Source organism: Salmo salar, chromosome ssa20 (assembly GCF_905237065.1).
Source record: "Salmo salar chromosome ssa20, Ssal_v3.1, whole genome shotgun sequence".
NCBI classification, from domain to species: Eukaryota; Metazoa; Chordata; class Actinopteri; order Salmoniformes; family Salmonidae; genus Salmo; species Salmo salar.
Window position 1 is genome coordinate 40,575,432 of NC_059461.1, and position 24,991 is coordinate 40,600,422.

General features: G+C 42.2%; 1 pseudogene; it reads right to left on the bottom strand.

Moving 5' to 3' along the window:
- The window catches only part of LOC123729168 (F-box/LRR-repeat protein 17-like), a 761,340-nt pseudogene that overhangs the window by 194,524 nt on the left and 541,825 nt on the right, over positions 1-24,991 (bottom strand).

Genomic DNA, 24,991 nt, shown 5'->3' on the forward strand with positions numbered 1-24,991 from the left:
ACGTCTAGATGTAAGAGGTTAATGACTCATGGTGTAATTGTAACAACATACATGAACTCAAGTCCTTTTGTTCACCTAGAATTCCTTACAGTTATATGCCGACCATATTATCTCCCAAGAGAATTCTCTTGCCGTTACCATGACGGCCCTCAAGGAACTTTATTAGACTCTATGCAAACTGGAAACCATATATCCCGAGACTGCATTTACAGTAGCTAGGGATTTGAACAAAGCAAATTTGAGAACAAGGCTACCTAAATTCTATCAGCATATTGATTGTAGCACTCATGTGGGCAATACACTGGATCACTGCTACTCTAACTTCCGCGATGCATGCAAAGCCCTCCTCTGCCCTCCCTTCGGCAAATCTTACCATGACTCCATTTTGCTCCTCCCGTCCTATAGGCAGAAACTCAAACAGGATGTAACCCTGACAAGAACTATTCAACACTGGTCTGACCAATCGAAATCCAGACTTCAAGACTGCTTTGATCATGCAGACTGGGAAATGTTCCGGGCAGCCTCAGAGAATAATATCGATTTATACGTTGATTCGGTGACTGAGTTTATAAGGAAGTACATTGGAGATGTTGTACCCACTGTGACTATTAAAACCTACCCTAACCAGAAACCGTGGGTAGATGGTGGCATTCGCGCAAAACTGAAAGCGCAAACCACCGCATTTAAACACGGAAAGATGACTGGGAATATGGCTGAATACAAACAGTATAGTTATTCCCTCAGCAAGGCAATCAAACAAGCAAATGTGGGTATAAGGACAAAGTGAAGTCACAATTCAACGGCTCAGACACGAGACGTTTGTGGCAGGGTCTACAGTCAATCACGGACTCCAAAAAGAAGACCAGTCATGTCACAGACACCATAGTCTCACTTCCAGACAAACTAAACAACTTCTTTGCTCGCTTTGAGGATAATACAATGCCACCGATACGGCCCGCAACCAAGGACTGCGGGGCCTTCTTCTCCGTGGCCGACGTAAGTAAGACATTTAAACGTGTTAACCCTCGCAAGACTTCCGGCCCAGACGGCATCTCTAGCCGCGTCCTCAGAGCATGCACAGACCAGCTAGCTGGTGTGTTTACGGACAAATTCAAGGATCATATCACTTCCACCTTACCTGCCACCCTAAACCCACTTCAATTTGCATACCGCCCCAATAGGTCCACAGACAATGCAATGGCCATCACACTGCCCTATCTCATCTGGACAAGAGGAATACCTATGTAAGAATGCTGTTCATTGACTACAGCTCAGCATTCAACACCATAGTACCCTCCAAGCTCATCATTAAGCTTGAGGCCCTGGGTCTTAACCCCGCTCTATGCAATTGGGTCCTGGACTTCCTGACGGGCCACCCCCAAGTGGTGAAGGTAGGAAATAACATCTCCAATTCACTGATCCTCAACACTGGGCCCCCACAAGGGTGCATGCTCAGCCCTCCCTGTTCACACATGACTGCATGGCCATGCATGCCTCCAACTCAATCATCAAGTTTTCAGATGACACAACAGCCGTCCCCCTCTCTCCACTGGGATTCTCTGCCTCTAACCCTATTACAGGGGCTGAGTCACTGGCTTACTGGTGCTCTTCCATGCCGTCCCTAGGAGGCGTGCATCACTTGAGTGGGTTGAGTCACTGACGTGATCTTCCTGTCTGGGTTGGCGCCCCCCCTTGGGTTGTGCCGTGGCGGAGATCTTTGTGGGCTATACTTTGCCTTGTCTCAGGATGGTAAGTTGGTGATTGAAGATACCCCTCTAGTGGTGTGGGGGCTGTGCTTTGGCAAAATGGGTGGGGTTATATCCTGTCTGTTTGGCCCTGTCCAGGGGTATCGTCGGACAGGGCCACAGTGTCTCCCGACCCCTTCTGTCTCAGCCTTCAGTATTTATGCTGCAGTAGTTTATGTGTTGGGGGGCTACGGTCAGTCTGTTATATTTGGAGTATTTCTCCGGTCTTATCCGGTGTCCAGTGTGAATTTAAGTATGCTCTCTCTAATTCTTTCTTTCTCTCTCTCTCTCGGAGGACCTGAGCCCTAGGACCATGCCTCAGGACTACCTGGCCTGATGACTCCTTGCTGTCCCCAGTCCACCTGGCCGTGCTGCTGCTCCAGTTTCAACTGTTCTGCCTGCGGCTATGGAACCCTGATCTGTTCACCGGAAGTGCTACCTGTCCCAGACCTGCTGTTTTCAACTTTCTAGAGACAGCAGGAGCGGTAGAGATACTCTGAATGATTGGCTATGAAAAGCCAACTGACATTTACTCCTGAGGTGCTGACCTGTTGCAGCCTCGAAAACCACTGTGATTATTATTATTTGTCCCTGCTGGTCATCTATGAACATTTGAACATCTTGGCCATGTTCTGTTAACCTCTATGGGACCGGCGGGACGAATTCGTCCCACCTACGTAACAGCCACTGCCATCCTGTGGCGCGATTTTCAAAATCTTCAAAATCATATTACTTCAATTTCTCAAACATATGACTATTTTACAGCCATTTAAAGATAAGACTCTCGTTAATCTAACCACACTGTCCGATTTCAAAAAGGCTTTACAACGAAAGCAAAACATTAGATTATGTCAGCAGAGTACCAAGCCAGAAATAATCAGACACCCATTTTTCAAGCCAGCATATAATGTCACCAAAACCCAGAAGACAGCTAAATGCAGCACTCACCTTTGATGATCTTCATCAGATGACAACCCTAGGACATTATGTTATACAATACATGCATGTTTTGTTCAATCAAGTTCATATTTATATCAAAAACCAGCTTTTTACATTAGCATGTGACGTTCAGAACTAGCATACCCCCCGCAAACTTCCGGGGAATTCGCTAACATTTTACTAAATTACTCACGATAAACGTTCACAAAAAGCATAACAATTATTTTAAGAATTATAGATACAGACCTCCTCTATGCACTCGATATGTCCGATTTTAAAATAGCTTTTTGGTGAAAGCACATTTTGCAATATTCTAAGTACATAGCCCAGGCATCACGGGCTCGCTATTTAGACACCCGGCAAGTTTAGCACTCACCATAATCATATTTACTATTATAAAAATGTCATTACCTTTTGTTGTCTTCGTCAGAATGCACACCCAGGACAGCTACTTCAATAACAAATGTTGGTTTGGTCCAAAATAATCCATCGTTATATCCGAATAGCGGCGTTTTGTTCGTGCGTTCCAGACACTATCCGAAATAGTAAAGAAGTGTCACGCGCTTGGCGCAATTCCTGACAATAAAATTCAAAGTATTCCATTGCCGTACGTCGAAGCATGTCAACCGCTGTTTAAAATCAATTTTTACGTCATTTTTCTCGTAGAAAAGCGATAATATTCCAACAGGGAATCTCCTTTTCGGCAAACAGAGGAAAAAATCCCAAAGGCGGGGGCGGTCGGGGTCACGCGCATAAGCTAGTGTCTCTTGATGGGCCACTTGAGAAAGGCGATAATGTGTTTCAGCCTGGGGCTGTAATGACGACATTCTGTTTTTTCCCGGGCTCTGAGCGCCTATGGACGACGTGGGAAGTGTCACGTTAGAGCAGAGATCCTTAGTAAATGATAGAGATGGCAAAGAAGTTCCAGAAATGGTCAGACAGGCCACTTCCTGTAAAGGAATCTCTCAGGTTTTGACCTGCCATTTGAGTTCTGTTATACTCACAGACACCATTCAAACAGTTTTAGAAAATTTAGGGTGTTTTCTATCCATATGTAATAAGTATATGCATATTCTAGTTACTGAGTAGGAGTGGTAACCAGATTAAATCGGGTATGTTTTTTATCCAGCCGTGTCAATGCTGCCCCCTAGCCCTAACAGGTTAAAATCTCCACCCAGCACAGCCAGAAGAGGACTGGCCACCCCTCATAGCCTGGTTCCTTTCTAGGGAGTTTTTCCTAGCCACCGTGCTTCTACACCTGCATTGCTTGTTGTTTGGGGTTTTAGGCTGGGTTTCTGTAGAGCACTTTGAGATATCAGCTGATATAAGAAGGGCTTTAGAAATACATTTGATTTGATGTAGTGGTCTTGATTACCAACAACGACGAGACAGCCTACAGGTAGGAGGTGAGGGCCCTCGGAGTGTGGTGTCAGGAAAACAACCTCTCACTCAACATCAACAAAACGAAGGAGATGATTGTGGACTTCAGGAAACAGCAGAGGGAGCACCCCCCCCCCCCATCCACATAGACAGGACGGCAGTGGAGAAGGTGGAAAGTTTTACGTTCCTTGGCGTACACATCACAGACAACCTGAAATGTTTCAACCACACAGACAGTGTGGTAAAGAAGGCACAACAGCGCCTTTTCAATCTCAGGAGGCTGAGAAAATTTGGCTTGTCACCTAATACCCTCACAAACCTTTACCGATGCACATTTGAGAGCATCCTGTTGGGCTGTATCACCGCCTGGTACGGCAACTGCACCGCAAGGTTCTCCAGGGGGTAATGTGGTCTGCACAACTCATCACCGGGAGCAAACTACCTGTCCTCCAGGACACCTAAATCGCTCATCCATATACTTACATGTATATATTCTTATTTCATCCCTTTACTTAGATTTGTGTGTATTAGGTAGTTGTTGTGGAATTCTTAGATTACTGTTAGATATTACTGCAAAAAAATATATTTTGATTTAAGTCGCTCCGGATAAGAGCGTCTGCTAAATATCTCAAATGGAAATGCACACTAAGATTATAATACAAGGCCTGAATTTGTATGTAGCTTTAGAAAGCTCTTACTGTACCGCACGCACGCACCCACACGCGTGCGCGCACACACACACACACACACACGCACACACACACGTCCTTGCCTCATCCTCCTCAAACACACACAGACACACACAGTCCTAGCACAATTCATAGGGTTTTATGTTTCTGACAGTCCTCTTACAGAAACAGTTTTTCTATATTTTTTTTCCTCTCTTGTTTTGCAATAATTTATTGAGCATTACCAACTACATGTTCAAGGGCATCCCCCAGAATCAACTAGGAATTTAAAACCTTGGATGAGAGCATCTTTAAGTACATAGCCATGCTTTTCACCACCAATAGGTTTATTTTGCCCAAAACAAAGGTAGTTGAATTTTACTTTAAGAAACAGTCTTCTAACGCCCTGGTGTGTGTTTGTGTTCGGAGCCTGTCTCTCATTTACCTTGGGGAGTTCTAAAGAGTGCTGTCGACTGCTTGAAATCTAGGGTGACTAATACAATGAGACCTGATGATGGTATTAGCCACTCAGAATCCTGAATTGAAAGACTTTAACCATAAAACAGCCTTTCTTCCCTCAGCCCATGGCCAATAGCTGTGACCCACAGAACCCATCTTCCCCTGACCCTGGAAAAATTATAGAGCAATATCACAGAGAAACATTCATAAAGCGCTGTGTTTTGTCCTGGAGGGAGAAATGAAAATAAAATGTTGAACAGAGCCTAGAAAACAAGATAATTTAACTGAGACACACACATAAACACACACTCAGCTGAGTACAGAGTCGTAAAGTGTGTTATTATCTCTCCAAATCAATGGTATATTAATGCTAGGGGGAGAAAACCCTGCCTGCAATAAGAGACACACTGTAGAGAAATAGCTCTTTATTACGACCACATTGGGTAGGATAGGGAAGGTGTGAGGGGGGTTTCTGTGGATATGGGGAAGAGACAAGCTAGTGTGTGTGTGTGTGTGTGTGTGTGTGTGTGTGTGTGTGTGTGTGTGTGTGTGTGTGTGTGTGTGTGTGTGTGTGTGTGTGTGTGTGTGTGTACCTTTACCAAGAAGCCTGAAAGAGAAAGGGGAAGCCAAGGCAGAAACACTGAGTCTCCTGAACTGGACTAGGCTGGACTAACAGAGCCTAAAATACAACTTTTAAGCTTTGTTAAGAGATGATGGGGTTGAGGAGAGAACACACATTTAAGTTACATAGTACTGTTGGTATGCATTGGGTTTGGATCTGGGCAATAACAATATTAGACATGTTCAGTATCTTTCAATCATCATACCAATGTAAGCATTTTAAAAGGTTTCTCCAACTGACAGAAAATATACAGTAGTACTGGAGTTGAAAATGAGGGGTGATGATGCAGAGGTGTGGAAGGACTGAACCTTCATATAAACTCTCTCACACACACACACACACACACACACACACACACACACACACACACACACACACACACACACACACACACACACACACACACACACACACACACACACACAGAAACAGGTAGACAGACAGACAAACATACAGACAGACAGAGAGGCAGGCAGACAGAGAGGCAGAAATGGATACAGACAGACAGGGAGGCAGACAGACAGAGAAACAGGCAGACAGGCAGTCAGTATCTACATTTCGATGAGGTGCCATGCTGTTGGCATTATTTACTCTCACCAGAAAACCCAAATGAGCGAACAGGTAATGATCTATATTTATAATCTTGTTTGTCTCCAGCATAAGAAAACTCATAACGATGTGAGACACTAAGGTTTACCACAGTCGTTAATACAGGCGCTAACAACGTCTAGCTAGAATATGTGTAGTACACCTGTAGCAGATATCGCAGGAAAACTGACATGTTTTAAAAGTCACTGACGAAATAAAAATGTGTTGTTCACATCATATGAAGATATGAACTACTAAATGTATACAGTTGAAGTCGGAAGTTTACATACACTTAGGTTGGAGTCATTAAAATTCGTTTTTCAACCACTCCACAAATTTCTTGTTATTAACCTGTTGGGTCTAGGGGGCAGCATTTGCACGTCTGGATAAAAAAAATGTACCCGATTTAATCTGGTTACTAATCCTACCCAGTAACTAGAATATGCATATACTTATTATATATGGATAGAAAACACTCTAAAGTTTCCAAAACTGTTTGAATGGTGTCTGTGAGTATAACAGAACTCATTTGGCAGGCAAAACCCTGAGACATTTTCTGACAGGAAGTGGATACCTGATGTGTTGTATTGACTTTAAACCTATCCCATTGAAAAACACAGGGGTTTAGGAATATTTTGGCACTTCCTATTGCTTCCACTAGATGTCACCAGCCTTTACAAAGTGTTTTGAGTCTTCTGGAGGGAGATCTGACCGAACAAGAGCCATGGAACGGTGATGTCCCATTAGACACCTGGCGCGCTAGTTCATGTTGGGTACCCTCGTTCCAATACGTTATAAAAGAGTATGCATTCGTCCACCTTGAATATTATTCATGTTCTGGTTAAAAAGGCCCTAATGATTTATGCTATACAACGTTTGACATGTTTGAACGAACGGAAATATATTTTTTCCCCTCGTTCATGACGAGAAGTCCGGCTGGCTTACATCATGTGCTAACGAGACGGAGATTTTTGGACATAAATGATGAGCTTTTTTGAACAAAACTACATTCGTTATGGACCTGTGATAGCTGGAAGTGACATCTGATGAAGAGAATCAAAGGTAATGGATTATTTACATAGTATTTTCGATTTTAGATCTCCCCAACATGACGTCTAGTCTGTATCGCAACGCGTATTTTTCTGGGCGCAGTGCTCAGATTATTGCAAAGTGTGATTTCCCAGTAAGGTTATTTTTAAATCTGGCAAGTTGATTGCGTTCAAGAGATGTAAATCTATAATTCTTTAAATGACAATATAATATTTTACCAATGTTTTCTAATTTTAATTATTTAATTTCTGACGCTGACTTGACTGCCGGTTATTGGAGGGAAACGATTTCCTCAACATCAATGCCATAGTAAAACGCTGTTTTTGTATATAAATATGAACTTGATAGAACTAAAAATGCATGCATTGTCTAACATAATGTCCTAGGAGTGTCATCTGATGGAGATTGTAAAAGGTTAGTGCATCATTTTAGCTGGTTTTATGGTTTTGGTGACCCTGTCTTTGACTTGACAAAACATTACACACAACTCTTGTAAATGTACTGTCCTAACATACTCTAAATTTATGCTTTCGCCGTAAAACCTTTTTGAAATCGTAAAACGTGGTTAGATTAAGGAGATGTTTATCTTTCAAATGGTGTAACATAGTTGTATTTTTGAAAAATTTGAATTTTGACATTTATTTGGATTCAAATTTGCCGCTCTTGAAATGCACCTGCTGTTGATGGAGTGCACCACGGGTGGCACGCTAGCGTCCCACCTAGCCCCAAGAGGTTAACAAACTATAGTTTTGGCAAGTCAGTTAGGACATCTACTTTGTGCATAACACAAGTAATTTTTTCCAACAATTGTTTACAGACAGATTATTTTACTTATAATTCACTGTATCACAATTCCAGTGGGTCAGAAGTTTACAAACACTAAGTTGACTGTGCCTTTAACCTGTTATGGCTAGGGGGCAGTATTTTCACGGCTGGATAAAAAACGTACCCGATTTAATCTGGTTACTACTCCTGCCCAGTAACTAGAATATGCATATAATTATTGGCTTTGGATAGAAAACACTCCAAAGTTTCTAAAACGGTTTGAATGGTGTCTGTGAGTATAACAGAACTCAAATGGCAGGTCAAAACCTGAGAGATTCCTTTACAGGAAGTGGCCTGTCTGACCATTTCTTGAACTTCTTTGCCATCTCTATCTTTTACAAAGGATCTCTGCTCTAACGTGACACTTCCTACATCTTCCATGGGCGCTCAGACCCCGGAAAAACCTGAATGTCGTCATCCCAGCCCCAGGCTGAAACACATTATCGCCTTTCTCAAGTGGCCGATCAAGGGACTGTGGGCTTAGGCGCGTGCCCTGGCCGCCCCCGTCTTTGTGATTTTTCCTCTGTTTGCCGAAAAGGAGATTCCCGGTCGGAATATTATCGCTTTTTTACGAGATAAATTGCATAAAAATTGATTTTAAACAGCGGTTGACATGCTTCGAAGTACGGTAATGGAATATTTAGACATTTTTTGTCACGAATTGCGCCATGCGCACGACCCTGATTTACCATTTCGGATAGTGTCTGGGACGCACGAACAAAACGCCGCTATTCGGATATAACGATGGATTATTTTGGACCAAACCAACATTTGTTATTGAAGTAGCAGTCCTGGGAGTGCATTCTGACGAAGACAACAAAAGATAATCAAACTTTTATAATAGTAAATCTGATTTTGGTGAAGGCTAAACTTGCCGGGTGTCTAAATAGCTAGCCCGTGATGGCTGGGCTATGTACTTAGAATATTGCAAAATGTGCTTTCACACACAGCTATTTCAAAATCGGACATATCGAGTGCATAGAGGAGTTCTGTATCTATAATTCTTAAAATAATTGTTATGCTTTTTGTGAACGTTTATCGTGAGTAATTTAGTAAATTGTTAGCAAATTCCCCAGAAGTTTGCGGGGGTATGCTAGTTCTGAACGACACATGCTAATGCAAAAAGCTGTTTTTTGATATAAATATGAACTTGATTGAACAAAACATGCATGTATTGTATAACATAATGTCCTAGGTGTGTCATCTGATGAAGATCATCAAAGGTTAGTGCTGCATTTAGCTGTCTTCTGGGTTTTTGTGACATTATATGCTAGCTTGAAAAATGGGTGTCTGATTATTTCTGGCTTGATACTCTGCTGACATAATCTAATGTTTTGCTTTCGCTGTAAAGCCTTTTTGAAATCGGACAGTGTGGTTAGATAAAGGAGAGTCTTGTCTTTAAAATGCTGTGAAATAGTCATATGTTTGAAAAATTGAAGTTTTTGTATTTTTGAGGAATTTGTAATTCGCGCCACGCCTATCATTGGATATTGGAGCAGGTGTTCCGCTAGCGGAACGTCTAGATGTAAGAGGTTAAACAGCTTGGAAAATTCCAGAAAATAATGTCATGGCTTTAGAAGCTTCTGATAGGCTAATTGACATCATTTGAGTCAATTGGAGGTGTACCTGTGGATGTATTTCAAGGCCTACCTTCAAACGCAGTGACTATTTGTGTGACATAATGGGAAAATCAAAAGAAATCATCCAAGACCTCAGAAAAAAATTGTAGATCTCCACAAGTCTGGTTCATCCTTTGGAGCAATTTCCAAACGCCTGAAGATACCACGTTCATCTGTACAAACAATAGTACGCAAGTATAAACACCATGGGACCACGCAGCCGTCATACCGCTCAGGAAGGAGACGCGTTCTGTCTCCTAGTGATGAACGTACTTTGGTGTGAAAACTGCAACAGAACAACAGCAAAGGACCTTGTGAAGATGCTGGAGGAAACAGGTACAAAAGTATCTATATCCACAGTAAAACTTGTCCTATATCGACATAACCTGAAAGACCGCTCAGCAAGGTAGAAGCCACTGCTCCAAATCCACCATGAAAAAGCCAGACTACGCTTTGCAACTGCACATGCAGTTTCTCTAAAAAGCACATCGTGCTTTTTAGAGAAATGTCCTCTGGTCTGATGAAACAAAAATGTAACTGTTTGGCCATAATGACCATCGTTATGTTTGGAGGAAAAAGAACACTATCCCAACCGTGAAGCACGGGGGTGGCAGCATCATGTTGTGGGGTTGCTTTTCTGCAGGAGGGACTGGTGCACTTCACAAAAGAGATGGCATCATGAGGGAGGAAGAATTATGTGGATATATTGAAGCAACATCTCAAGACATGAGTCAGGAAGTTAAAGCTTGGTCGCAAATGGGTCTTCCAAACGGACAATGACCCCAAGCATAATTCCAAAGTTGTGGAAAAATGGCTTAAGGACAACAAAGTCAAGGCATTTGAGTTGCCACCACAAAGCCCTGACCTCAATCCCATAGAAAATTTGTGGGCAGATCTGAAAAAGCGTGTCCGACCAAGGAGGCCTACAAACCTGACTGAGTTACACCAGCTCTGTCAGAAGGAATGAGCCAAAATTCACCCAACTTATTGTGGGAAGCTTGTGGAAGGCTAACCGAAACGTTTGACCCAAGTTAAACAACTTTAAAGGCAATGCTACCAAATACTAATTGAGTGTATGTAAACTTCTGACCCAATGGGAATGTGATGAAAGACATAAAAGCTGAAATAAATCATTCTCTCTACTATTATTCTGACATTTCACATTCTTAAAATAAAGTGGTGATCCTAACTGGCCTAAAACAGGGAATTTTTACAAGTATTAAATGTCAGGAATTGTGAAAAACTGAGTTTAAATGTATTTGGCTAAAATGTATGTAAACTTCCGACTTCAACTGTATGTCTTTAGAAAATAAAAATGTGTTTATATTTGCATCATCCACACTGCTCTGCCTCTGTCATACTCAGTAATCTGAGATTGTAAAACCAGTGGAGATTGTATGGATTTACATTACCCCCTAGGGCGGTGTGTAGGGGAAACAAATATGTTAGCATGATCGCACACACACACACAGAGAGAGACAGACGTCACCAGGAGAGCATCGGCCCACACTATTCCTGTGAGCCTACCAGAAGGGAGTGGCAGAGAAACAACATATCTCAACATCTAGGATGCTTAAAGTCTACCCTTCAGATGAAAGAGAGAACAGAGAGAGGGATGGAGTGGGTGAAGGAGAGAGAGGGATAAGGATGGTATGGAGAGGAGAGGAGCGGGTGGTAAGGGGGAAGCAGGAGGAGAATTCAAACGACGTGAGATGTGAGATAATGATTGAATGAAAGAGAATGGAGAGAGAAAAAGAGACTGAGAAAGCAAGAGAGGTGCATTTATAGTATGCATACAGATGAACAAACACACGCACACACACACACACACACACACGAGTGAGAGAAGGGCTTCCTTTTTTTATGCACCACAGAGGGCAGTCCTTATCAGGGCCCTCTAAAGAGGACAGATAACATGCATTAGTCCACATCACCACAACAAGATAATGCCAGCCACACACAGAGCAAATCCCACAAACACACACAAAGACAGATACACGTATAGACACACGCACAGATGCATGCATAGACGCTTTCATGCTCTCTTCTGGCACATCCAGATGTACATGATCAGGGACAAATGACTGGGTAGCCTTGTGGTTAAGAATGTTGGGCCAGTAACTGAAAGGTTGCTGGTTCGATTCCCAGAGCCAACTATGTGAAAAATCTGTTGATGCGCCCTTCAGCAATGATCTTAACCCTAATTGTGCCTGTTAGTCGCTTTGGATAAGAGCGTCTGCTAAATGACTAAAATGTAAATGGCAGAGAAAGAGGGATACCTAGTCAGTTGTACAACTGAATGCATTCAATTGAAATGTCTTCCTCATTTAACACAACCCCTCTGAATCAGAGAGGTGCGAGAGGCTGCCGTCATTGGCGCCCGGGGAGCAGTTGTTGGAGGTTAACTACCTTGCTTAGGTGCAGAACGACAGCTTGTCAGCTCAGGGATTCGATCCAGCAACCTTTCGGTTAATGGCCCACCACTCCTCCCTCCCAGGATACCTGCCAAGGATGTTTACCATAAGTTAGTATAGAGAGAGAGAGGTCTCAAGGTCTTTTTGCTGGGAAAAAGCAGACAGCAGCATATCATTCCAGAGCAGGTAGAAGAGGGCTGCAGGGTTAAAGTTCAGTTTAGACAAAGACTCAGGAGGGTACTGATCTCTCTTGCTAGGGCAGCGATCACCAGCCCTGGGTTTGGGCCTGCTCTTAATGATAGACTGTGTAACGTTTAAAAGTACAGTGGCAAGAAAAAGTATGTGAACCCTTTGGAATTATCTGGATTTCTGCATAAATTGGTCATAAAATTAGATCTAATCTTCATCTAAGTCACAACAACAGACAAACAGACAACAGACAAACAGACAAACAGTTAATAACACAAATTATTGTGCCCTGCCCTGCCCAATAAGAAAACACTCTCCACATGTGAGTTTGCTATTCAGAAGAAGCATTGCCTGATGTGAACCATGCCTCGAACAAAAGTGATCTCAGAAGACCCAAGATTAAGAATTGTTGACTTGCATAAAGCTGGAAAGGGTTACAAAAGTATCTCTAAAAGCCTTGATGTTCATCAGTCCACGGTAAGACAAATTGTCTATAAATGAAGAAAGTTCAGCACTGATGCTTCTCTCCCTAGGAGTGGCCATCCTGCAAAGATGACTCCAAGAGAACAGCACAGAATGCTCAATGAGGTTAAGAAGAATCCTAGAGTCTAAACTAAAGACTTACAGAAATCTCTGGAACATGCTAACATCTCTGTTGACGATATGTAAAACACTCATGGGAGGACACCACCGAAGAAGCCACTGCTATCCAAAAAGAACATTGCTGCAAGTCTGAAGTTCGTAAAAGAGCATCTGGATGCTCCACAACGCTATTGGTGAAACTAAAGTTGAAACTAAAGTTGAGTTGTTTTGGAATGAACACACAACACTATGTGTGGATACAAAAAGGCACAGCACACCAGCATCAAAACCTCATCCCAACTGTACAGTATGGTGAAGGGAGCATCCTTGTTTGGAGCTGCTTTGCTGCCTCAGGGCCTGGTGAGCTTGCTATCATCGACAGAAAAATTAATTCCCAAGTTTATCAAGACATTTTGCAAGAGAATGTAAGGATATCTGTCCGCCGATTGAAACTCAACAGAAGCTGGGTGATGCAACAGGACAACTACCCAAAACACAGAAGTAAATTAACAACAGAATGGCTTCAACAGAAGAAAATACGCCTTCTGGAGTGGCCCAGTCAGAGTCCCGACCACAACCCAATTGAGATGCTGTGGCATGACCACAAGAGAGCAGTTCATACCAGACATCCTAAGAATATTGCTGAACTGAAACAGTTTTGTAAAGAGGAGTGGTCCAAAATTCCTGCTGACCGTTGTGCAGGTCTGATCCGCAAGTACAGAAAATGTTTGGTTGAGGTTATTGCTGGCAAAGGAGGGTCAACCAGTTATTAAATCCAAGGGTTCACATACTTTTTCCACCCTGCACTGTGAATGTTTACACGGTGTGTTCAATAAAGACATGACAACATATAATTGTTTGTGTGTTATTAGTTTAAGCAGACTGTGTCTATTGTTGTGACCTAGATGAAGATCAGATGACATTTTATGACCAATTTATGCAGAAATCCAGGTAATTCCAAAAGGTTCACATACTTTTTCTTGCCACTGTAACTGTAACAGAGATGGAACACACACCAAAAGATTCCCCTGAATAACCTTTCTATTTGCAGCAATACAACCACAGAAATGGATACTCAAACTCTAGTGACTCTCTGGCAAATTCTCCCCTGTCCACTTCCATTACAGAGACAGACAGAGGAGAAGTGATCGACACATGGGATTGGGATTGGCGAGAGAGAGAGAGGTCTTACAAGCGTTCTCATCAGTGTCGTGTTTCCACAGATCAATGAAGAAACATCACACACACCATGCATGCATTCACCTACACACACAATACCGATATGGGCTTTTGAGTGAGATATCCAATGGCAGATTTGATCTGGATATTGATGTGACATGATAGTGGTCAGGTCAGGCATTGAGCTGCAGGTCTTTAGTGCAGAGGGTCACTCAGAGAGATGATGAGAGATCCATCCACAGCATGTTGCTGGGTCTAAACATCAGTTCCAGATGACAAGTATGTATCCAGCACTCAATACACTATGCCAGTTCAATACAGAGCATGTACCCAGTACTCAATAACCTGTGTGAGTTCAACACAGAGCATGTACCCAGCACTCAATAAACTATGTCAGTTCAACACAGAGCATGTACACAGCACTCAATAAATAACATCAGTTCAACAAAGAGAATGTACCCATCACTCAATAAACTGTCAGTTCAACACAGAGCATGTACCCAGCACTCAATAGACTATGTCAGTTCATCACAGAGCATGTATCCAGCACTCAATAAACTATGTCAGTTCAACACAGAGCATGTACACAGCACTCAATAAATAACATCAGTTCAACAAAGAGAATGTACCCATCACTCAATAAACTGTCAGTTCAACACAGAGCATGTACCCAGCACTCAATAGACTATGTCAGTTCATCACAGAGCATGTATCCAGCACTCAATAAACTATGTCAGTTCAACACAGAGCATATACCCAGCTCCCTCTACAACAGTCTCTATTACTAATACTGCTGATCCCTCTACAACAGTCTCTACTACTGCTCCTTCCAGAAAAGTCTCTACTGCGGCTCCCTTCACAACAGTCTCTATTACTAATACTGCTGCTCCATCCACAACAGTCTCTACTACTGCTCCCTCCACAACAGTCTCTACTACTGCTCCCTCCACAACAGTCTCTACGACTGCTCCCTCCACAACAGTCTCTACGACTGCTCCCTCCACAACAGTCTCTACTACAGCTCCCTCCACAACAGTCTCTACGGCTACTCCCTCCACAACAGTCTCTCCTGCTGTTCCCTCCGCAACAGTCTCTTTTACTGCTGTTCCCTCCACAACAGTCTCTTTTACTGATGTTCCCTCCACAACAGTCTATAATACCGCTCCCTCCACAACAGTCTATATTTCTGCTCCCTCCACAACAGTCTCTACTGCTGTTCTATGAATGAATGTGAATGTTGTCCGTGTGTGTGTGTGTAGTCTCTAACTTCTCTCACAGCAGAGTAGTTAGAGAGAGGAAGTGTGTGTCATTGCTGTAAATTCAGACAGACCAGCACTGCTTTACCCTGTCGTCAACACAATTACTGACCAGATGACGTGACACAAGGCTTGTGTGTCTGTGCCAGTGTGCTTGTGTGTGCATGTGTGTGCGCATGTGTGTTGGACTAAGCAGTGCAACATATCTCCTTCACATAGAGTTGATCAGGCTGTTGATTGTGGCCTGTGGAATGTTGTCCCACTCATCTTCAATGGCTGTGCGAAGTTGCTGGTTATTGACGGGAACTGGAACACGCTGTCATACATGTCGATCGAGAGCATCCCAAACATGCTCAAACATGCAAACATGTCTGGTGGGTATGCAGGCTTTGGAAGAACTGGGACATTTTCAGCTTCCAGGAATTGTGTAACGACATGGGGCTGTGCAATATCTTTCTGAAACATGAGGTGATGGCGGTGGATGAATGGCGCGACAATGGGCCACAGGATCACATCATGTTATCTCTGTGCATTCAACTGCAGCCAGGTCAAGACCCTGGTGAGGACAACGAGCACGCAGTTGAGCTTCCCTGAGAAATTCTTCAGTTTCGCAAACCCACAGTTTCATCAGCTGTCCAGGTTGCTTGTTTCAGACGATTCTGCAGATGAAGAAGCCGGATGTGGAGGTCCTGGGCTGATGTGGTTACACGTGGTCTGCGGTTGTGAGGCCAGTTGGACGTACTGACAAATTCTCTAAAACGACACCGGAGGCAGCTTATGGTAGATAAATTAACATTAAATTCTCTGGCAACAGCACTGGTGAACATTCCTGCAGTCGGTATGCCATTTGCACACTCCCTCAACACTTGAGACATTTGTGGCATTGTGTTGTGGTACAAAACTGCACATTTTAGAGTGGCCTTTTATTGTCCCCAGCACAAGGCGCACCTGTGTAACAATCATGCTGTTTAATCAGCTTCTTGATATGCCACACCTGTCAGCTGGATGTATTATCTTGACGAAGGAGAAATGCTTACTAAGAGGGATGTAAACAAATGTGTGCACAGAATTTGAGAGAAATAAGATGTGACCAATTCAGCAAACTAGGAGTATGTCGCAAGTCATGACTTTACAGGAGAGCCGTTTGAATGTAATTTTTTTTATAAATCTAAATGTGTTTTTTGACAGAAATGCCTTTTCTAACATGTGAACTTTCAAATGCCTTAATGTGCATGCCATCTGTAAATACAAATAAAATTGTTCAATTACAAGCCTTGTCGGTTAAGCCACAGAAAAAGCAACCTTCCCCCTAGCCATGATTGAATGAGATAATGAGTGGGCTGGACATGCCGAGAGAGGAGTTTGGATTGATCTGCCATAGAAGCTTGTCAGTCTGTGTTGGTAATCCTGTCGAAAGCGGCTTTTTTGTTATGTATTGTGTAGTGGAGCTGCAAAAGGGTTGCTCTCCACTTTCTGGAGGATCAAGTATTGAAATCAGTTGAAATAGAGTTTGATAGCTAAAGAGATGGAGAAAACGTCTGTCTCCGGATGACATCTTCAATCTAAGAGCAACTGTGGCATGGCATTCCTGACAGAGAGACGCGTCCATGCATGATAATGTATACAGGTAAGATAGTCTAGCGTTAGCTAGCTACCTTTTCAGATATTACAAGTTTTCTAATTTTGACAGAAAGTGGTTTCATTTCAAGCTATAAAGTGTACTGTTAAGTAGCTAGCTAATGTTAGCTGACTTGCTCCCTACCTGACGTTATTATTAGTTTCCCAGAGCCTTTTGCTGTTCTAGTTAGAGCCTAACGTTAGCTAGCTAACATTGGACAGCACTGTGGCATTGTTGGCACTGTTCACTGTTGTTTAACTAGCTAACGTCGGCTGGCTGGCTCGTTAGCTAATGTTACATGACGTGTGTACAACACCCATTGAATATGGCCGGTGTCAGTAAACATCTGCAACAAAGCATAATGAAATTGTTGCCAGCAGAGCTGGTTAGGCTGTTTTCATGTTATCCAGAGGTAAACAAATCATTGTACAGAGCGTCAAGTGTGCTCTTCGAGAGCAAAACGAGATGGGTGGGGCTCAAGCTTAAGAGGGTGTGAACGATGCTGAATGGGTGTAGACAAAGAAGAGCTCTTCACTAGATAGCAAAACATTCAATGGCGATTTTGATCAACTTTCAAAGCAGAATAACTTTCCCATTGTTCCTCAAATGCAGTGTATGACATACCATTTTGTAGCTCTGAGTCTCTACTTTTATCTAATGAAAAAAAACACAATTTCATATTTTGCTACAGAAGACCGAATCCAGGTGGTGAGTCACATTTTTGTGGAATGGAACATTTCTGGGATATTTTATTTCAGCTCATGAAACATGGGACGAACACTTTACATATTGCATTTACTGTATGTATTTTTGTTCAGTATACATGTTTAATGTGTAACTAAATCTCCATTACTAAAGCTATTTCTTCCCTTGTTATTGTCTCCTCTCTACCCCCCCCCCTTTCTAATAAAAACTAAACACACAGGAAGCGAATGACCAGGGGAAATGGAACAATTGATCACAAGCGGCTCGTAGACATCTCAAATTTTCTCCTGGCAGCCATTAATATAGAATCATTATTGTAGGAGATGGGCGGAACAGACTGGCCCAGCATGGCAGATGGAAAGCCTTACGTCTAGGATTCCATTTATCAAAGGCTGGAGCAGGAATCATTCTATTAGATCTGGGAGAGAGGATCTGGCCACAACAGGAAGGCCTGACAACACACACACACAAAAACATGCATACATACACGCAGACCCCTAAGACCTGAGGTAGTCACTGATGGTCTGAATGGTCATTAATAAACAGAGAAGATCCGGGATCACTAATTAATCTTGTTCAGAGAGAGAGAACAAGAAAAAGAGAGAGAGAGTGAGAGAGAACGAGGGAGCAAGAGGTGGTCATTTATCAAGTTGTCGGTGCACGGTTCAGGTCCAGCATGAACACACAGAAACACTCACGGGGAGTGGTCCAGTGATTACAGTCACAATGGGTTGGCTAGAGGGGAGTGGTCCAGTGATTACAGTCACAATGGGTTGGCTAGAGGGGAGTGGTCCAGTGATTACAGTCACAATGGTTTGGCTAGAGGGGAAACACATGGCAGTGAAACCCCTGAACGATTTAACACATGAACACACAGTTCCCCTGACCACCACAGACTAGACTGAGATACCATAGGATCTTACACTGGGGAGAAAAATACTAGACCAACAAATTTGTGAGTAATGTGAGTAACGTCCATGCTACCAAGGGCTTGACATGCAAACACAATTCATGAAACCATTACTGTATTGGGTTGGTCGAGAGGAGAGAGAGCTCACTAGGTTCAGATCTGATGATGTGTGTGGATTATAGATGAGGTATTTAGATGATATCAGTAAACATGAAAGGGGTGTACAGGATCTGATTCCGGAGCTAGAGAGACAGGCACCTTTCTGAGGTCAACTAAAGCAGAACACACACACAGTACAACAACTCGCACTCTCTCTGACTCGCACTCTCTCTCTCTGTGTCACACTCTCTCTCTGTGTCACACTCTCTCTCTGTTTCACACTCTCTATCTGTGTCACACTCTCTCTGTCTCACAGTCTCTCTGTCTCACACTGTTCCTGATAGAGAGGAGAAGTTATAGAAATAGAGTGAATAGATTGTGATGTTTACCGTTGTCAGTGATCTTGCAGAAGACCAGGTCGAGTTCTTTGAGATTCCTCCTCTCCTTAGCAATGATCTCTACACACCTGGGAGGAAGAGACAAAGAAAAGGGGGATGAGAGGAGAGGTCTAGATCACCTGACGATTTAACCTGTTAGGGCTAGGGGGCAGTATTGACACGGCTGGATAAAAAACATACCCGATTTAATCTGGTTACCACTCCTACCCAGTAACTAGAATATGCATATACTTATTACATATGGATAGAAAACACCCTAAAGTTTCTAAAACTGTTTGAATGGTGTCTGTGAGTATAACAGAACTCAAATGGCAGGTCAAAACCTGAGAGATTCCTTTACAGGAAGTGGCCTGTCTGACCATTTCTTGAACTTCTTTTCCATCTCTATCTTTTACTAAGGATCTCTGCTCTAACGTGACACTTCCTACGTCGTCCATAGGCGCTCAGAGCCCGGGAAAAAACAGAATGTCGTCATTCCAGCCCCAGGCTGAAACACATTATCGCCTTTCTCAAGTGGCCCATCAAGAGACACTAGCTTATGCGCGTGACCCCGACCGCCCCCGCCTTTGGGATTTTTTCCTCTGTTTGCCGAAAAGGAGATTCCCTGTCGGAATATTATCGCTTTTCTACGAGAAAAATGACGTAAAAATTGATTTTAAACAGCGGTTGACATGCTTCGACGTACGGCAATGGAATACTTTGAATTTTATTGTCAGGAATTGCGCCAAGCGCGTGACACTTCTTTACTATTTCGGATAGTGTCTGGAACGCACGAACAAAACGCCGCTATTCGGATATAACGATGGATTATTTTGGACCAAACCAACATTTGTTATTGAAGTAGCTGTCCTGGGTGTGCATTCTGACGAAGACAACAAAAGGTAATGACATTTTTATAATAGTAAATATGATTATGGTGAGTGCTAAACTTGCCGGGTGTCTAAATAGCGAGCCCGTGATGCCTGGGCTATGTACTTAGAATATTGCAAAATGTGCTTTCACCAAAAAGCTATTTTAAAATCGGACATATCGAGTGCATAGAGGAGGTCTGTATCTATAATTCTTAAAATAATTGTTATGCTTTTTGTGAACGTTTATCGTGAGTAATTTAGTAAAATGTTAGCGAATTCCCCGGAAGTTTGCGGGGGTATGCTAGTTCTGAACGTCACATGCTAATGTAAAAAGCTGGTTTTTGATATAAATATGAACTTGATTGAACAAAACATGCATGTATTGTATAACATAATGTCCTAGGGTTGTCATCTGATGAAGATCATCAAAGGTGAGTGCTGCATTTAGCTGTCTTCTGGGTTTTGGTGACATTATATGCTGGCTTGAAAAATGGGTGTCTGATTATTTCTGGCTTGGTACTCTGCTGACATAATCTAATGTTTTGCTTTCGTTGTAAAGCCTTTTTGAAATCGGACAGTGTGGTTAGATTAACGAGAGTCTTATCTTTAAATGGCTGTAAAATAGTCATATGTTTGAGAAATTGAAGTAATAGGATTTTTAAGATTTTGAAAATCGCGCCACAGGCTGCAAGTGGCTGTTACGTAGGTGGGACGAATTCGTCCCGCCTAGCCTAGAGAGGTTAACCTGTTAGGGCTAGGGGGCAGTATTGACACGGCTGGATAAAAAACATACCCGATTTAATCTGGTTACCACTCCTACCCAGTAACTAGAATATGCATATACTTATTACATATGGATAGAAAACACCCTAAAGTTTCTAAAACTGTTTGAATGGTGTCTGTGAGTATAACAGAACTCAAATGGCAGGTCAAAACCTGAGAGATTCCTTTACAGGAAGTGGCCTGTCTGACCATTTCTTGAACTTCTTTTCCATCTCTATCTTTTACTAAGGATCTCTGCTCTAACGTGACACTTCCTACGTCGTCCATAGGCGCTCAGAGCCCGGGAAAAAACAGAATGTCGTCATCCCAGCCCCAGGCTGAAACACATGATCGCCTTTCTCAAGTGGCCGATCAAGGGACTCTGGGCTTAGGCGCGTGACCCGACCGCCCCCGCCTTTGTGATTTTTTTCCTCTGTTTGCCGAAAAGGAGATTCCCTGTCGGAATATTATCGCTTTTCTACGAGAAAAATGGCATAAAAATTGATTTTAAACAGCGGTTGACATGCTTCGAAGTACGGTAATGGAATATTTAGAAATTTTTTGTCACGAATTGCGCCATGCGCACGACCCTTCTTTACCATTTCGGATAGTGTCTGGAACGCACGAACAAAACGCCGCTATTCGGATATAACGATGGATTATTTTGGACCAAACCAACATTTGTTATTGAAGTAGCAGTCCTGGGAGTGCATTCTGACGAAGACAACAAAAGGTAATCAAACTTTTATAATAGTAAATATGATTATGGTGAGTGCTAAACTTGCCGGGTGTCTAAATAGCTAGCCCGTGATGCCTGGGCTATGTACTTAGAATATTGCAAAATGTGCTTTCACCAAAAAGCTATTTTAAAATCGGACATATCGAGTGCATAGAGGAGGTCTGTATCTATAATTCTTAAAATAATTGTTATGCTTTTTGTGAACGTTTATCGTGAGTAATTTAGTAAAATGTTAGCGAATTCCCCGGAAGTTTGCGGGGGGTATGCTAGTTCTGAACGTCACATGCTAATGTAAAAAGCTGGTTTTTGATATAAATATGAACTTGATTGAACAAAACATGCATGTATTGTATAACATAATGTCCTAGGGTTGTCATCTGATGAAGATCATCAAAGGTGAGTGCTGCATTTAGCTGTCTTCTGGGTTTTGGTGACATTATATGCTGGCTTGAAAAATGGGTGTCTGATTATTTCTGGCTTGGTACTCTGCTGACATAATCTAATGTTTTGCTTTCGTTGTAAAGCCTTTTTGAAATCGGACAGTGTGGTTAGATTAACGAGAGTCTTATCTTTAAATGGCTGTAAAATAGTCATATGTTTGAGAAATTGAAGTAATAGGATTTTTAAGGTTTTGAAAATCGCGCCACAGGATAGCAGTGGCTGTTACGTAGGTGGGACGAATTCGTCCCGCCTAGCCTAGAGAGGTTAAGAGACATTACATACAGCTGGGAAGAACTATTGGATATCAGAGCGACGTCAACTTACCAACATTACAACCAGGAATACGACTTTCCCACAGTGGATACTTTGTTCGCACCAGCACCCAGGGCATTTGATCTGATCCCAGAGGCTGACCCAAAACAATGTCACAACAGAAGAGGTAGAAGAAGATCTTCTTCTGTTGGCACTCCAATAGGTCCCAGTTATATTACAAATGGTCCTTTTGTTCGATAAAGTCGTTCTTTATATCCATAAAAACTCAGTTTAGCTGGCGCGCTTCAGCATACAAAATGAATCCCAAACGTTACCAATAAACTTATCCAAACAAGTCAAACAACGTTTATAATCAAACCATAGGTACCCTAATACGCAAATAAACAATACAATTTAACCTGTTATGGATAGGGGGCAGTATTTTCACGGCCGGATAAAAAACGTACACGATTTAATCTGATTATTACTCATGCCCAGAAACTAGAATATGCATATAATTATTAGCTTTGGATAGAAAATACTCCAAAGTTTCTAAAACTGTTTGAATGGTGTCTGTGAGTATAACAGAACTCATTTGGCAGGCCAAAACCTGAGAAGATTCTGTACAGGAAGTACCCTGTCTGACCATTTCTTGGCCTTCTTGATTATCTCTATCCAAAACAGGGGATCTCTGCTGTTACGTGACACTTCCTACGGCTCCCATGGGTTCTCAGAAGGCGGCAAAAAGCTGAATCGTGGCTTTGCAGGCCCTGGCTGAAAAACATTAGCGCGTTTGGATAGTGGTCGGTCAGAGTACTATGAGACTGAGGCGCGTGCACGAGTCGACTCCATGTTTACTTTCTCTCTCTTTGAACGAAAACAACCACTCCCGGTCGGAATATTATCGCTTTTTTACGAGAAAAATGGCATAAAAATACATTTTAAACAGCGGTTGACATGCTTCGAAGTACGGTAATGGAATATTTAGCATTTTTTTGTCACGAAACGCGTCGGGCGCGTAACCCTTCGTTACCCTTGGATAGTGTCTTGAACGCACGAACAAAACGCCGCTATTTGGATATAACTATGGATTCTTTTGAACCAAACCAACATTTGTTATTGAAGTAGAAGTCCTGGGAGTGCATTCTGACGAAGAACAGCAAAGGTAGTAAATCTGACTTTGGTGAGGGCTAAACTTGGTGGGTGTCTAAATAGCTAGCCCTGTGATGCCGGGCTATCTACTTAGAATATTGCAAAGTGTGCTTTCACCGAAAAGCTATTTTAAAATCGGACATAGCGAGTGCATAGAGGAGTTCTGTATCTATAATTCTTAAAATACTTGTTATGTTTTTTGTGAACGTTTATCGTGAGTAATTTAGTAAATTCACCGGAAGTGTTCGGTGGGAATGCTAGTTCTGAACGTCACATGCTAATGTAAAAAGCTGTTTTTTGATATAAATATGAACTTGATTGAACAAAACATGCATGTATTGTATAACATAATGTCCTAGGTGTGTCATCTGATGAAGATCATCAAAGGTTAGTGCTGCATTTAGCTGTGGTTTTGTTTTTTGTGACATTATATGCTAGCTTAAAAAATGGGTGTCTGATTATTTCTGGCTGGGTACTCTGCTGACATAATCTAATGTTTTGCTTTCGCTGTAAAGCCTTTTTGAAATCGGACAGTGTGGTTAGATAAAGGAGAGTCTTGTCTTTAAAATGGTGTAAAATAGTCATATCCTGTTGGGTCTAGGGGGCAGCATTTGCACGTCTGGATAAAAAAAATGTACCCAATTTAATCTGGTTACTAATCCTACCCAGTAACTAGAATATGCATATACTTATTATATATGGATAGAAAACACTCTAAAGTTTCCAAAACTGTTTGAATGGTGTCTGTGAGTATAACAGAACTCATTTGGCAGGCAAAACCCTGAGACATTTTCTGACAGGAAGTGGATACCTGATGTGTTGTATTGACTTTAAACCTATCCCATTGAAAAACACAGGGGTTTAGGAATATTTTGGCACTTCCTATTGCTTCCACTAGATGTCACCAGCCTTTACAAAGTGTTTTGAGTCTTCTGGAGGGAGATCTGACCGAACAAGAGCCATGGAACGGTGATGTCCCATTAGACACCTGGCGCGCTACTTCATGTTGGGTACCCTCGTTCCAATACGTTATAAAAGACTATGCATTCGTCCACCTTGAATATTATTCATGTTCTGGTTAAAAAAGGCCCTAATGATTTATGCTATACAACGTTTGACATGTTTGAACGAACGGAAATATATTTTTTCCCCTCGTTCATGACGAGAAGTCCGGCTGGCTTACATCATGTGCTAACGAGACGGAGATTTTTGGACATAAATGATGAGCTTTTTTGAACAAAACTACATTCGTTATGGACCTGTGATACCTGGAAGTGACATCTGATGAAGAGAATCAAAGGTAATGGATTATTTACATAGTATTTTCGATTTTAGATCTCCCCAACATGACGTCTAGTCTGTATCGCAACGCGTATTTTTCTGGGCACAGTGCTCAGATTATTGCAAAGTGTGATTTCCCAGTAAGGTTATTTTTAAATCTGGCAAGTTGATTGCGTTCAAAAGATGTAAATCTATAATTCTTTAAATGACAATATAATATTTTACCAATGTTTTCTAATTTTAATTATTTAATTTGTGACGCTGACTT